This window comes from Anabas testudineus, chromosome 6 (assembly GCF_900324465.2).
Source record: "Anabas testudineus chromosome 6, fAnaTes1.2, whole genome shotgun sequence".
Taxonomy (NCBI): domain Eukaryota; kingdom Metazoa; phylum Chordata; class Actinopteri; order Anabantiformes; family Anabantidae; genus Anabas; species Anabas testudineus.
The window spans coordinates 20,968,822-20,985,461 of NC_046615.1; the positions used below are offsets into that span (position 1 = coordinate 20,968,822).

The 16,640-nt window shown below is 38.3% G+C and overlaps 1 protein-coding gene across 1 annotated transcript in view; it reads right to left on the reverse strand.

The window, feature by feature from the left end:
- Positions 1–11,663, reverse strand: part of LOC113166230 (alpha-1,3-mannosyl-glycoprotein 4-beta-N-acetylglucosaminyltransferase C-like) — a 30,205-nt gene extending 18,542 nt beyond the window's left edge. The window contains exons 1-2 of the mRNA XM_026366263.1: positions 11,480–11,663; positions 8,086–8,184 (exon numbers count right to left, since the gene is read on the reverse strand). The gene's annotated coding sequence lies outside the window, so the exon portion shown is untranslated. The remainder of the gene's footprint in view (positions 1–8,085; positions 8,185–11,479) is intronic.
- Positions 11,664–16,640: the final 4,977 nt, after the last annotated feature.

The following is a 16,640-nucleotide window of genomic DNA, read 5'->3' on the forward strand; positions in this document are numbered from 1 at the left end:
ATTTCTATAGCACTTCAGGAGATGATCACATAAACCCAGAATTCATCAGTTAAAGGAAAGCGCTGCCATGTTGGCAGGAGTAGTGCTAGTTGGCTGATTCACCTGTAGTGAAGATTTCATGACACTGAAACTAAAGGAAGGGTAAGAACGGTTATTATTTAGGTATCATTTCATGTTTGAGGTGCTTCCTTTCAAAAATCATTCCTGCAGCGGTCAACTCTTCTTACCATAGTTATAGCTATACATATAATTAGCTACAAGTGTTTAGCTAGCATGTAATTTAACTTTACATATACATGCTTGTTATTAATGCTCCTATTAATTATATTCTAGCGACAATATGTCCAAATACTGCAGGTCTGTAGCTTGTGTCATATGTTACTGACAATCCAGTCACAGCCAGGGGATTGTAGGCATCAGAGATATTTAATTTACTACTGAGTTTGTAACATCACCTTTAGTGTATTTGAAATTGAAGCGCGCAATAAACTCCAGCAACTTGAAATCCACACTAGCTCCATTGATTTTCATTAATATTAGCTATCTTTCTGTAACTACTAATGCAATAATATTATTTCTATTATTTGAATAACCGAAATCATTTTTTTAAGCTACTTATATTGTGTAATGAATACTACGTATACTCAAATATTTTTGAATAATATGTTTTGTATCTTGAATGATATATTTATATATTTCTACATTAATGTGTTTTTATTTGTAATTTGGTTAAGATCATAAAATATGGCTTATTCAGTCACATGACTAATTTTCATTCAGTTTTGTTCTCTAGAGACCTCCACTGAAGGTCAGCCAACAGTCCTGGCAGATATTATATTTAAACTATTTAAAGAAAAATTAGCGTCCTAATCCCCCTACAGTCTGTTCAGAGTTTAATTTCCTCCACATTCTAGTTTCTCCAACAACACGGTGAGCTGGAGACTCTATGCTGGTAAAAAATAACTCTGTGATGCATTTTCCTGCATGTTGCTGCCATCCACAATAATCAAAAGGTTCTGTCAGGAAACTGTGAAACTGGGTCTTCTAAAGGCGGGGATGTCTAGCAAACCTGCCACCGTCAGATGAGACAGGTTCAGCTTATTAAGACTTGAGGAGCTGTGTACTGTATGTCGCTGCCTGCTGGGACTCTTTAAACATCATAGGGATTCAAACTTTGCATGATCTTACACAATAACTCAAAGACATGTGGAATAAAGCTCACAAAAAATCACGGAACAATTACCAAACCTGCAGTCTCTGTCAGTTTAAGTAATAATCTGTTTTATATAATGCATGGCTGCTAAAGCTGACAGATGAAACCTGTCTGAGGCTGCAATAAGTCTTTTTGAAATTCTACTGTGCTGCTGTGAAGTTTCACCTCGTTTTGTACAGTTTTGTTGAGTTTCGTCATGGAGCACCAGCGTGCCTGTTAAAACTCTACAAGGCAAAGTGTAAAACAATATGTAGCTGTATGGACTGAATTACAACGTGGGTCTGGAATAATGCTGATTGTTCCACCTACCGTCATGGCTAAAAGCTTTGGCAGTGACACAAACTGTCATGATCAACTTCGAGCACTCATATAGAAAGGAATGGATTTCCATCAGAGGCTGATATCCAGCATGTGAGAGTGAATTCATGTGTCAACACTGTAAATACTGACTTTGCATAAATTAGATTATTATGATTACTGAGCATTAACCTGACTGGGTTTTGATTTGCTCACCAACTACTGCCGTTCACCATCCAGCCTGCAAATAGTCCCTCTGCCTCCAAACTGTTAACAGATCTTCATATTGAGAACGCTCAAACCTCCTGGTTCTTAAATTATAGATGCTGAAATTTGATAATGGACTGTACAGTAGAAAGTTAGGGAGAGAGAGTCGATATCATCTTAAGGGAAATTTTATGTTAAAAGAAATTAAAGCCAGAAAAATGTGTTTAGTTAGAGGGTTGAAAAGAAAACTTGAGAATGATTTGAAAATGTTTACTGGTTTTAAAAATAAAGACAAATATACAGTATATAATGTTTATGTTAATTCTGTAAGGTCTTGGTGTGAGTGCCTTGAGTTGATTTTTGTAGTGATTTGATGCTATATAATAAACTGTATTCAACTGTATTAAACATTTGGAATAGGAAATGGGAAATATAATGATGTAATTGGCCTCTGCGGTTCTACAGGTGTAGACATGTTCAGAATTTTTCATCCCACTTTTTGTGCAGGGACGAGCAAGTGTGGCTTTGTAGTGTGACTGATTTTATGTAAAGTTCTTGGGGTATTGCACCACAGCAGCATTCACAGCTCTACGCCAACATCACAAATAAGAGCAGGCACTGAAATCAAGCCCATGATGATCGTGCTTGGTATTCCAGTGGAAAACAAAAGGATGATGACACAGTACCATAACTACTACAGCACGGTACAACTGTAGGGTAGAAATGGAAAAGAAGAAAATAGATGTGAGTGCTCACCAGCAGGCAGGCAGCCTGTGATGAAATCCTCTCTGGGATTTGCAAGTAGAGGGGTAAAAACAAGCTCTGAATGTCAAACGCTCATGTGATCCAATCAGTGATGAGCTTCAGTTTGTGTCAAAGAAGAGGAAAATATCTCTGCTAATTAGTGAAATAATCCCTGATCTCAATCATCGTCACATGGTTCTGGTTCTAAATGCATGGCACAGTTACTGAGTACTTAACTGTGTGACTGTTTTAGCTGTTGATTATCTGTATTATTATTATTACTATTTATTTATTTACATATATTTTTGTTGGTTCATTTTGACTGTTATAGTGTTTGTTTTGGCAAAAATGCATCTGACATTATCACATTATTTGATGCACTTACCCAGTAATTAAAATTACAAATTCAGATTATAAAGTTGCTTATTTAAGAATGTAACATTAATAATAATAATACAATATTGTAATTAATGGAAAGAGAAAACGTTTGTTGAGAGCAAGGTGAGTTTGACATGCAACAAATGACAGCTATAACTGGGAATTAATGATAATGCAGTAGCCTTCCCACCATTACCTTGGATCCTTTTCAACAGCATCACAGTCAAAAAGCTCTAAAACACTATTTCACACTGATTTTTAACCATCACCTCACATTTCCATATTTCAAAGTGTGTTGAGTTTGAGCAGCATTGTTTGAGGAGCTGTTGACCTCCTCTGTCTGATAAATGTCCCCACATGACTTTGTTGTAATTACTTTTGCCAACAGAGGTGAAAGTGGATATTTGAGTCATTAGACATGGACACTCGACTCACCTCTTCTCGTATCTAATATCATCGTATATCATCATTTGATATTGTCTCTAAATATTAACCTTCAGTGGAGGAAGATCACACAGTAAACATGAACCCACTCAACAAGACACTTATCCAAACATCAGAAATATCAATTATGATGCTATAAGGTTTTTTTTATGTCACATAATTCTAAGTAGATTTCTTTTTGGGACAGGATTAGCTGCTGTCAGAATAAACCCAAATATCTTTTTCTGCAGTTAAGCAGCTTAGCATTATGACATCTCTGTTAAAGGATAAACTTGCTCCTTTTTTAAGCCAGACCTTACAACAGTGATGTTTCCCAGATTTGTAATTCTGAAAGAACAACCTCACAGATAGTTTAACTTCACTCTGCTGCAGCTCCACAGTGTGTTTAAACAGTCAAATGTGATATTTGGGCCTTTAAAAACATCACTGCAAAACATTGGCAATGCTTCTATCAATAAGACCTCGGAGCCAGAGTTTGTGAGTTTCGAAGGTCTTATGATTTTCTCCATTTGAGTGTTTTATCATAGCGAGAAGCTTCAGCAGACTTACTTACAAACTTAATTATAGCGATAAAATGATTTATACAAATCATATTTTCATGTCTCTCTAAGCCATCACACTTGTCTTTTCCTGTGACATAAACTGTTAAAATGCCCTTGAGCAAAAAGAATTTCTGAGATGTCTGATGAGCTTATTGCAGCCAAAGATGCACTTCAGTGGAGAAAATAATAATGAAAGAAGAACTTTTCTTTTTGTCCAGAAGTGATGATGAGTATTTCCATTGGGAGCAGTTGGTCGGTGGTGTCTTGGTCCGCACGCTGAACTACACAGCACCAGCGGTTTTTGGCATCAACAAGAGAAATTGAGAGGATTATGTGCTCCGCCTGCCAACACAGACTTTTGATCAGAGGCCAGGTAATATCAGACAATCTACATTAATCCTACCATCTCTATCTCCCCTTAGTTCCGGGTCTCTTCCCGGCCTTCCCTCATACCAGCCTGTTATCAGTCGGTGGGATAATTAAGCCTTGTGGGACCGCTATAGGCCTTCCTCTTCTAAGCTGTCAAAAGTTAGAGGGAAGGAGATCAAACGCCTTTGAAACACAAGTGAAAATGAAAAAGCTAATCTGCCAGAGACAACAGACATATTGTTGAAGATGCTTTGCTCTCTTTTGACCGTCACCCTGCACCTCAAGATGAAAGTTCACACAGACTCTGTGCAGAGTTTGAAATCAGAGCCTTTCAAACTAACCTATAACCAGCGGGAAGACACGCAGTTTAGTGCTTAAATTATAACCACAGGTCATTTAACAAGTAAAAGTCTACAATGCCTCCCTAAATGTGGGGATTTTCTGCTTTTACCAGACTTACTGTCTATCACTACAGTATAAACTGAATAATTGGGTGTTTTGAGCTGCTGAATGAAAAACATGACCTGGTTCTGAGCGCTTGTGATTTACCACTATGTTCTGATGTTTTACAGTCTAAAAAAGGTCATAAATAATTAAGGCAGGCAGGTAACTACAGAGTTTATCATTCACTTTCTCTAAACTATGGTTTTTCCCATAGGTCAGAAATACATAAAATAGTTCAACTGGCTGGAATCCATAATCAGCCAACCCAGTCCATTTTCATGTGGATCTAGTTGCAACATAATGAAGATTAGATGACTGTCAATATACGCAACGACTTGTAAATACGTTCATAAATAAGATTATTAATTAAATGTACCAGGCAGCTGATTTTGTTTGCCAGGTCGTCTCATCTACTGAGTTTTCTTTTCTGCCTAAATATCCGATCCTGGTTTCAAGCACTCACTACACACACAGTCTTTTCCCAACCATCATTGTGCTTGTCTAAACCTGACCTGACACAGGACTCTGGATTTGACCCGGTGCTACAGTTAGTCAGTGCTTTACATTGTAAGTCACCCATCCACCCCCACTGCCCACTTCTTAAATTATTAGGACACAGATGTTTCGGCAGTTGTCAAAGGAAATCATCATCTAATTCATCATTAGTTTTTGGTCTTTAAAGTGGAATTCTTTTAACATTAAATCTTGATAACCGATATTAGCGACATTTCTGGTGTGTTAATAATATTCATCAATAAGTAACAGAAGCTGTTTATGTGCTTGAGTCATTTTCTAAACACTTTCCACACATCTAACTGTGATTAGGGTGATGAGTGCATTCCTGTTCTATGCATCTGTTGTTGAGGTGTTTTTCAGAGAAAGTTTTCACAGGAGTCAAGGATGAGAGAACAGTAGAATAAAAGCAGGTAAGATACAGTTATTTGTGTATGTTAGGAAGTAAGTATTTTGTCCTTGGCTCCCTCAGAGCACTTAGAGCTCTAGAGCATAGGTGCCTCATCGTTTGTGTCTCATTTAGTGATTAGAGAGTAGAGAGGTGGCCTGTGATGAGGTTTCTCACCCAAAGAAAGAAGGATAAGGTGCTGTGAGGATTTATCAGGAAGAGTTTGGCACCGATCACAACAACACGCCTCAACACATCAGCTGGGAGGAGGTTGTAATGAGAACTGCTGTAAATGATCGATAACGTGAGAGTTAGTGGAAATTACACTGTTGCAGTCATGGAGCAACATTTTATTAAAGGAAAAATTACCTCTGGGATACTTTATCTTGTGGTAGCCCCACACTAGTATGGGCAGTAATTGGCAGGAAGACACAAATGTCACGTTTTGCTTTTTTCTGTTCAGAGCTTCATTTAGTTTTACAGCTTGAAGTCCATCACAATAAAGGCTCACACACTAATTTGTCCACCTGCAATAGGAAGCATCAGCGCAGCAGACTGCAGTGCAGGTTCATTTAGTGTTTGTGTTGTCAGCTACTATAAGACATTTCTTCTTCCTGCTCCTTTTCTGTCTTACAATATATTAGTATTTTGTTACCGATTACATTGACGCTTGTGTTGTAAGTGGATGTTATAAGGATTAATGCAACAAACCAACATCACAGTATTGTTCTGTCCCCACTCACAACCTCTCCCAACATGTGAAATGACCACTGTTTCTATCTTCAAGCACACGTGTGACTACAACATGTTTACTTCCATTTTCTTTGGAGGAACACGAGAGGATGGAGGGAGTGTAAGTGTCTTATTATTAAGCATATCTTTGTGATTTCTGAGTTAAAGGTAAAGATCAGACCCTGAAGAAATCATGTAATGATTCTGGTTCTTGCTAAAGAGTACATCAACACAGCAGATACACACATTTTCTAATGTCTGAACACACTAAACAGAACTATGTTCTCTGCATGTTTTAACATTAGAGATTTGTCTAATCTTCTACTATTGCTTAGGTTATGTGAACTATTCTGGTTCTAGTTCTGGGGACAATAACCTCAGTTAAGTTAATCACAGCAAATCCAAAGATTTTGTATAAACAGAGTTTTTTTTAAGCTTAACTCTGAATTTGAGCACAAAGAGTGACCGTAGATCTCACATTGTGTTGGATTTGGGTGAAATTATGACACAAACTGACAAGTGGTGCTGCAGTCGTTGGGATGACAAGACGCATTTGTGGCAACAGATAAAATGTGTGATCACAACAAATTTGACAACAGTGTGAGAAAATGCTTCACATTGTGAAATTAGTCAAACTCGAGTAAAGTGTGACCTTCAGAGGTGGAGCAGCTCATGAGGACGCCGCTCATTAAAGTAAACGTCTTATATCTGTCCGTCTGATGTCGTCTTTCGTTTCAGAAGCAAAACAACACAAATTAGCAAGAATTTGTTACAGAGGGAACGAAAATGTGTCAGATTTCCTCCAAACTGTTACCTTATTGTTAGGCTGCTATCAGATTGTATTACGGCTCAGTGAACCACATGATAGCTGGTGACCATATTAAGACTGAATTCTGCACTTCGACTCTCTCTAAACTGCAGCTTGTAAACAATTTAAGCAACAAATGAAATGGTTCTCAACAGCTTTAGCCACCCAGTTAGAGATAATCATGTGTTCCCTCCCTATAATTTAGGGGGTTTTCTGTGTGGATGTGCACAGAGCTCAGTCCAGAATCTGTAAAACAGGCCTCACTAACTTCTGTCAGGCAGAGACGAGCTGCTCCCTGTGTTAGACATACTGAAAGGCCACACTTCATTCATATACAACCTACAACACTAGACAAGATTACACTGAACTGGGGAAGACATTTTCTGATTCCTGGTGGGGTGATGCTTTAGAAGCAGTCATTTAATTCCTCATCCTCATGTGCAGGTTTGGGCCTCGTCCAAATCTGAAGCACTGAGCTCAGAGCCCACCTGAGCCTAGGTTGGCACACAGTTATAGTGATGTTGTTGAAGTGCTCCCAGTTCTCTTGTAATCTTACTCATTCACTATGTACTGGGTCTGTCCTTAAGTCTCTGGCTCCTTTAATATAGTGTTTATACAAATTGCAGTCATTAGGGTGCTCTCTCAAAACAATAGGAGAGTGGTTTATTTTTATTATAATCAAAATGTATTTTCTTTGTATTAATGATAATGATTACACAGAATATTCAGATTTGTCTCTTATTCTGGATTTTAATTTAGTTGTATTACTGAACATATATCAGTAGGAGTGTGATGTATTAGGTAGAGAAACAAATAAAGGATCCAACCTCTTTGTTCTGTTGTGACTTATATAGTGACTATTTTACCTGACTGTGCTGATTGTTTTGTGTTTTGGCATTTTAGGCTGAATGTCTTATTTTCCTGTGTGTTACAATTACAACATATTGACTAAAGAACCCTGAAATAAATCAAATTAAATAAAAATGTCGACCATCTGAACTCTTACCTGACTGCTGCTGTGACCAGGTTGTTTGTCGCTTGTGGGAAGGTTTCTTCCGTTCACTCTGTGGTTTTGCATGAAGCCTCAATCATAAAATGAAACAGCCTGGAGAAAAACACAATAAGAAAAACAATGTAAGGTGACGCATTGTGTTTTATAATTCAAAAGACTGTAATGCATTTTCACCCACACATTCTCTAATGAACTGTCTGGCCATTTGAGACGAAGGATTGCATGTTCAGTCAGACTCTCACGAACACAACATCCTGCAGTAAAAACACTAAAACACAACATCTGCATTTACACAGAAGATGACACAGGTTCATTATCCACAAAACAGTGTTGTTAATGCCAAAGTTGACCCACTTTCTATCATCTAACATACACGTTTTAGTACATTTGCATTTGTGTGTGTATTAAATGTCCATGTATGGTGTATCTTCAGGATGTTTCTTTTCCATTCATAGAAAAGTTTTACAGGCCACCTAAAACATGATGAACCACTGTCTATGAAGTATCTAGAATAAGTCATTTTTAAATAAAAGAAAAGTTGCATCGTGCAGTAAGTTTAAATCTGTGTGTGACAACAACATCTGTTGTGTACTAAATGTTTATCGACTTCAATAAGACAAAGAAAGTTTCTAAAAATAAAAGAGGGAACAGCCGCCCAGGAAGTGTCAACACTCAGTATTTAATTGGTCAAATTCAGCATCTGTTATATGGCACCGAAGCCACGCTTGGATTTCAACTTGGATTTGATGTAAGTAGCATGTTATGCTGTGTGTTTTGCTCCCTCTTAATACAAGATGCTAAATTGCAGGAGTGAGAGAGAGTCTGGTTCTTGCGAAGCTGCCGCTTAGATTAAAAGAAAATTCTGGCGCGAGCAGATGGCCGTGTAGACTTCGCTCACTTGTTTTAAAGTAGGCAGTCCACCCACCTGCCATATTTTTCACACTTTATTTTGTTGAAGGGAAAAATGAAAAGGGGACAGCGAAAGCCAAAAAACTAAGAAAACACATTCTCAATTGTTTGAGAAGTTGACGGGTATTTTCAGAGCTACAAGGTTCTTTTTGACCATTTTTTTAAATTAGTTATCCACAAATTTGTGACCTTTGAACGCTGCTTTCAACTTGTGTGTTTTTGCTTGTGCTTCTCATCACTAACTAGAACGTCCATCCCAGCTGGAGGATAAATGTGTTATATGGATAAATGTGATATAAAATGACTCAGACCGAAAGCCAGATTCTTCTGGTGGTTTACTAACAACAAATGTCTTAGTATTCAACTGAGACTGAACATTTTGTGACTTTCCATTTACATTCAGTTGTTTAAAAACACATGTTACACTATAAGGTTTCTTTTCAAATATAGTACAAACAGTTTAGATGGGATCTTTCTGTCCTTAAGCTGATTATAACTTTTATTTTTGATAACATTACAGCAGAGATGTGTGTGCTGCTGAAAACAACAAGTAATATTTTCACGACAAAGGCAAAGAAACTGTATTTAATGCTGATTGGTAAGATCATGACTGATACCCAGTCACATATTGTCAAAATTAATATAAGGTGCCAATACCGCCACATTAAATCAGTGTAAACTCAATTCATAGGACGTGAAAAGAGATTTATTTGAAAGTCAAGTAACAATCCATTAAAACTGCTTCTTTTGTGTGTTCTCTAAAGAAAACAGTGTGCTTTTGAAATAAGGGCACATGAAATCAGGGCTTGCTCCTGCCTCTGCACACTCTAAAATATTTATTTGTTCAATTTAGTTTTGTGCTTGTTCAATAGTTTTGGCTTTAACAAAATGACACTGATTTTATTCCTCCTGCATCTGCACAGGCTGTTAAATTGCTTTACTATCTGTACTGCTTCCCCCTCGCATTGTTTCTGTCTGTTTATTGATTCTTGAGCGTGACTTATTTCACCCTGCTGCAATACTGAAACTTTAATATAATGTCTTGAATTTAAAATACGCTGCTCAAGGAATTGGAGAGCCCAGAAAATCACTACGTTGAATCTGGCAACACGTGAGAAAGTCTTCCTGTTTCCAAAAAGTGCATGGATCATGTCAGTCCAGGTAAAAGCCATTTTTCTTTATTGATTCCCTGTATTAAATCTATACCCATCACAACAGAAGGGATGCAGGTAAAGAGACGAAGACAAATCGATGAAAAGGGTTTTAAAGCTGTAAGACAACAAGGATGTGGAGAAAGGGGGAGAAGATCAATATCAGACCATAACCCTAATATTTAGTTCATTCACTCACGGCCTCTGTTCAGGACTATTGTGTGAGCCCACAGAGACAGAAATATCCTTTACAGAGAGAGCGTGATGGAGGTCCTCACCAACAGTAAATCCAGGTCGCAATAAATGTATTTTCTAATTTTAAGGGGTCCATTAATTCTTGTCAGCACTTCTGCCAGTAGTAGCTTTGATGGGGTCACAAGGAGAGCCAACATTAATAACAACTGTCATATTACAAGTGAATATAGCTGGCGACGGCGACTCATTTGACAGTGTCCTCTTGGAAATAACGTACGATGCCATTAGGTGCCATTATAGGTCAAACCCCACACAAACACTCTGGGCTAAGGGGTAGCAACAGTAAATCACACTAATCCAACCGTGAGATGAAGGCAGGTTATTCTCACATCGCTGAGGGGACGGGGATTTGTGTCACAAGCGGAGCTGCAGTTTACCAGCTTGAGTCATGATGAAAGCTGTGATCTAGCTCAGCTGTCACTCGGGAGGGCTGAGCCACAAATATCTGATCACCTGCCTTCTATGCCTTCAAAAACCACAGACCACACACCTCAGTCAGCGTGAAAAGATACCCGGCAAAAGATCCACTTCCCGGTTCATCCTCATGCACAGGAGACACATTTTAAATGAGCTGTGTTGGGAAATAAGTAAAACAGAGAAATGCAGTGAACTCACTGACAAGCAGCCAGTGTTTATTTGAGCAGGATTATCTTTTTTCTGTCTCTGCTCCCATACAAATCAGGATCATCACTGCTGATGCTGTTACCCTCCTAGTCCCTCAAGCAGAGATTTGACTCATCTCCCTCTCATCCTCTTCCAGCCCTCGGCCCCACTGAGCCCGCTTGTCAATACAGAGACACTAAATACTGCTCAGACTGTCAAAGAGAAACTGCAGCATGCTTTTACACTTCACACACAGTCCTACTGTACTGCCTGCATGAGCGCAAAGTATCCGTCCACTGAGAGGAGACATGAAGGAAGGTATCTGAGGGGAGTTTGGGGAATAGAGAGGTGGAGGTAAAATAAACAGAACCCAAACTCTGCGGAAGTTGTTTGTTCCTCTTCTCAGGAGACAGAATAGAGAAAGAAGAAACTGTAAGATTTACACCCAGAGCGATTCAGAGGGATCTTACCTGCCCACAGCACAGATGCACTGAACAGATCTCTGGCTCGGTGCTGCTGCTGCTCCGTGCCGAGCCACTCACCTAAATCACTTCCATGACTCACGCAGAGGGAGGATAACCGGCTCTCAGGAAAAGTGGAGTAAACACTCGTTGCGAAGGCAGGCAGGGTGCTCACGCTCACTGCAGCGCTGCTATCTCTCATCCTTGTTTCTCCTCCTCTGTCTCTTCCTTTGCTTTGATCTCTCTCTCTCTCTCTCTCTCTCTATCCAGTGGTGCCCCCCTCTCTCTCCATCTCTGCCACCCCCTCACTCTCCACCACAAGGTGTCACAAACAGAGTGTGCCTGCACCCACTGCCTCCTATTGGCTCTCACTTGTCTCTCTACCTCCCTCTACGCCACCCCCACCACCTCTCCCTCGCTCTCTCTCTCTCTCTCTCTCTTTGCCTTAAAGAGGCAACACATCACAAGACAGCTGCACAACCCGGTCCACATGTAGTCAGTTCAACCTCTATGATACAAGACATTAACCATGTTTCATTTTTACAAATCTCTCCATCCACACAACATTCATTTTGTACACAGTCAAATATCTTCCTGTAAATTCAATATTTTTGTTTTCTGTTTCTTTGTCTTCTTAGCTAAAGTTAGTTTTTTACACTGAAAGCCTTTCTTAGATTATTTCAGCCTTTTTCTGTTAGTGTATATGTATCTGTTTTCGTTGTATTGTTTTATCTGAAACCTTTGTGTGACTTATGTTTATATTTTAACTGGATCTCAGTTTGGGTAAAACGTAAATATTTTCTGACAACTGTTGTTTAATTATAGCGAATGCAATCTGATTTGTGTAGGTCCTCGTTCAGACTTCAAGCAGCTCAACAGGCAGCAGCAGATCTTCTTCATAAGCCATAATGGTACAGATGTAATAATAATAATTATAATTTCCATCGCGAGTGTTACAGTTGACAAAGAACAATCACTGATCACAGCTGACGTCTGGTTAAGAGGGGAAAGACGTAGATTTCAATTCAGATATCTCGATTTCAAAAACTCTGTAAATGATCAGTTTGCTTCAAATGAAATGATTTGAAGTCAAGTGGTCAATGAACAGTATCTGGAAACTCCCACCCCCCTGGAGCTTTTTGATGTGAAATATAGTGAAGACTGCGTCTAAAGGCTTTTCCGAGCTTCTGAATCAGACAATCTGACATTCACAAAGAAAAGGAGGAGATGAGTTTTTCCCTAAAACATCCAGAGCTCTTTTGGGAGTAACTTCAATCACTGAAGACTAAATATGTTGCTAAAAGGGATAAAAACCAACATGAAAGTAAAGAAGCTGTGTATGGAATAAAAATCAAGTCATTTTGAATCTGAGGAAATCTGTTACACATGAGAGTACACAAATGTTCTGAGACCAAGATTTATCTCTACCAAAATCATGGAAAGGCCAAAGTGTGGAGGATGAAAAGATTTGCTCATGAAGGGCACCATCAGAGGAAAAAAGGTGGAAGGGTTTCAACTGGACAAGTCTTTTAACAGTTCTTAACACTAATGAAGGGAGAAAACTGCAGTAAAAACTAAAAACAAAACAAAAAAAACTGAAGTTGAGTATATCTAAAGAAGATATCAACAATCTGGTGAAATCACTGAGTCACAGTCTTGATGCAGTTACTGAAAACTAGGGATTTACAACCAAATGTTAAGTATTTAATTAAATTTATTTTATCTTTATCTCCAAATACAGTTTGGAGATCCCCTTGTCTCAAACAACATATGGATTCAGACAGTAAGAAAACAAACAACTGAGCAAACTGAATACGCACAACTGCTCCACAAGGACAAATTTAAAAACTGACTGACTTCTGTCAGTCAATAAAGACATTTTTTAACATAATTGACAATTCTTCTCATTAAACTTTAAATTCAACCTCTGTTATATTTGCCTCTAATACCCATATGTCCAGAATATGAAGGCAGCTGAAAACTCCATATTATATCTATAATATAGCTAATTTATTGACATATTAAAGCTGAGCTGTGCAACATTGTCCAAGCTACAGAAACTAAAAAGAAGCAGAACATCAAACTGCCCTTAGTGACACTTTGAGTATTGAACATTTTGAGTGGATGGTGCCTTTAATGAGAAGTTCTAACTGGTTCTGTGCTGAGAGAGAGCCAGGAGTCAAGTTGCCAATTTGCAATTGTAATTAGTCTTCAAGTGCCTTTAAATGTAGATTACACATATTCTCCGTGCTGCCATGTCCTCATGTGATATTTGTTCTAATCCAGCATGAAAAACAGATTAATGGTAGAATTAGAGACGCTGCGCTCGTGCTGAAGGCGTGACATGCTCTCGATGTTGTGTTTGGCTATCTGAAAATGTGCTGCAGCTGTTTTAAAATGTAAGCGCCCTAAATCATTCAGATCACACCATGTAACACCGCGCGCCAACACAAAGTCCCTGCTGTTACAACACTCCTGTAAGCTTTCGCCTAATTCAAGTGCAGCAGCTTTGATATGAAGAGGAAATTAAAACGGGAACCCTGAAACATCTGTCCAGCTCTTACTGGGAACTCAAGTGTCTTTGTCTTGTCTCTATTTGTGCGTGTTTTACAACGCTCTGTCTGATGGCCTGTTTATCAGCCTCAAGAACAAACAAACCAATTTGGTAGACGAGTTTTCCCAGATGGAGACTCTGAGTAGATCTGAAATTTATACCATCACATCATCTTTATTGTTTTCACAATGTATTTATGCACTGCTGAGGAGGTTCAGCGCGCAGATCTTCATGATCAGCACATTGGGTTTTTATCCATGTCCCATTTCAAATGTGAAATAAAACCTGAAGGACAGAGAGGAGGCTGGTGCCTTCATACACAGTGTTTTAAAACTGATTACCTGTTAATTCTTCTAGATAATATTCTGAAGATTGATTAATTTCATATTTCCTCTTTCTAAAAGTACAGTTGGTTCCAGTGTTAGGATTTATTCACATCGACTTTTCTGGGATTTCATAGTTTTACAATTTTAACATGAAGTATTGACTAGTGATTTTTCATCTTGAGGTGTTCCAGTCTCTTTCCTTTCATTTATACTAATTTATATATCTGCATGTATTGATTTATTGTTGTTTTACTGAACATTACCTTTAGTTTTTAGATTGACTTCCTACCTTCTAAGCAGCCACATGTTTTTGTTAATTTGCAGAAACTTACTTTGACACAGACATTTCATTAATCCAAAGAACCAGTCACTTTTACTTCCTATATTTTCTTCTCGTCAGCTCAGATGAACTAAAAAACTGCCCTTCATGATGCATTTGCAAGGACACATTGCCATCTAATATCAGAGTCAGCAAAGCAGAGCAATGAACTTGTGTAACGGGGTGAAAAAATATGTTGTGAGAATTTAAAATCAAATATATTTTTTGCATTAAAATATGCTGAATTCAAATATTAGATGTTAATGCACGGCTGTTATAAACACCATTAGCATGCACTGGAGAGTAACAGTATTGTATGGTAAATAAAGCTTTATGATGTGCAGTGAGATGGATTATCTTTCTAGAGCACATCTGGGTCACTGCAAGTGAATGTTAATGTTGTGGAATGAGCTGAAACCCATACGGTTGATAAAAATCAGTGCATAAAGGCTTGGTACTGAAAACTGTCAGCAGTAATGTCAAGTAAGTGCAATTTGGATTTAACAGGTTTAAATATGCAGAAACACTTTTATGGTCCTTAAAAACATTATAATAGTTTTTTTATTGTCATTTGAGATTAAAACTTTTAGAGGGAGTGAGCGTGTTGGATACTTGAAAACCAGATCCTTCTACTATTCCTACTATTACCGTGCTATAGAAATGTAGCACCTCCACTACACGCTGTGTGTGTCAGCATATTAGCATGCTAATGTTAGCAATTTGCTCAAAACAGTGCTGTCCTTAAGTTCTTTTAGTTTAAATTGAACATCACACAAGTGTTTTTCTTGGAAAAACAAAATGTAAAGTGAGATAATAATTACTTTTATTAAGCCGGTGCTGCTCGTACTACAGACTAACATCACTGGAAGGAAAATAACTCAATAAGACTTGAAAATGTCAGGAGCCTAAAGCAACTTCAAATGCTCAGACAGAAAACAGGCTTTAGTGCTGAGCAGACCTATCGATGCCCCGATCAACACGCCTGATTAAAGCCATTATTTCAATTTCAAATTTCAAATTTCCAACACCCTTTTCTCTGTAGCAACTTAATTAAAGGAAAAAGTTCCTGTCAGCTTGTCTGAGCAGCAAACATTAGCAGCCATGATGATGACTGACAGTCAGCTGACTGCTGATACAACAAGGGAATGCAATTATACACCAGAGAAATGATGTATACTTTAGATATTCATGTGTGCTTTGCAGACAAGCTAAGCTAATTCATGAATAGATGAATAAATCAATTAGAAATTGATGAGGCAAAGCAAAGTCCTGTTCAAAGACATCCATGGGTGACTGGTCTCTTGCCGTTGTGCAGCATGACCTTCTCTCTGAAATATGAATATGGATTTCCTGCCTGAGAAATCAACTCTGACTGTGTCAGAACAAGTCTTAATTAACTGTTAAAAGTTCAAGTTGCTCTGAGAGTGATTTGAGGTCGATAGATGACACTTTCGACTATCGCAAAAACAGGAGTTAGGGGAGGAGGGTGAGGAGAGAGAAAGAGATTGAATTTTCTCAAGCACAGCCCCGTCTTGTCTCACTGATAACAGATGCAAATTACTATTTCCTCCATCTGGGATGCATTAGAAAGCAGCTCTTATCATATTTAGCTGCCAAACAAAGTTAGAGCTATGACAACTTGGTGCATGGCAAGCCTCGCAGCCTAATACACAATGAGTAACATCCACAGTTACTTGTAATGTTTTGGTCTGATTCATGTTGCCACTGAATGGATTTTAAAGTTTCCAGAGTACTTTGTTCAGTTTTTACAAAAACAGCCAGTGGTAAAAAGTCAGCAAATTTATTCTGCTTCTGCACATAAATGCAATATTTTCTTCATTTAGCATTTTTATGTTATGCTACTCCACTAATGTACAGTGCACTGTAAAAGTTGAAACCAGAGTTTTCCAGTTCATTTGGCCTGACCAGACATGGTTTTCATGTCTGACTGGGTATCCTGTCACAGTTTAA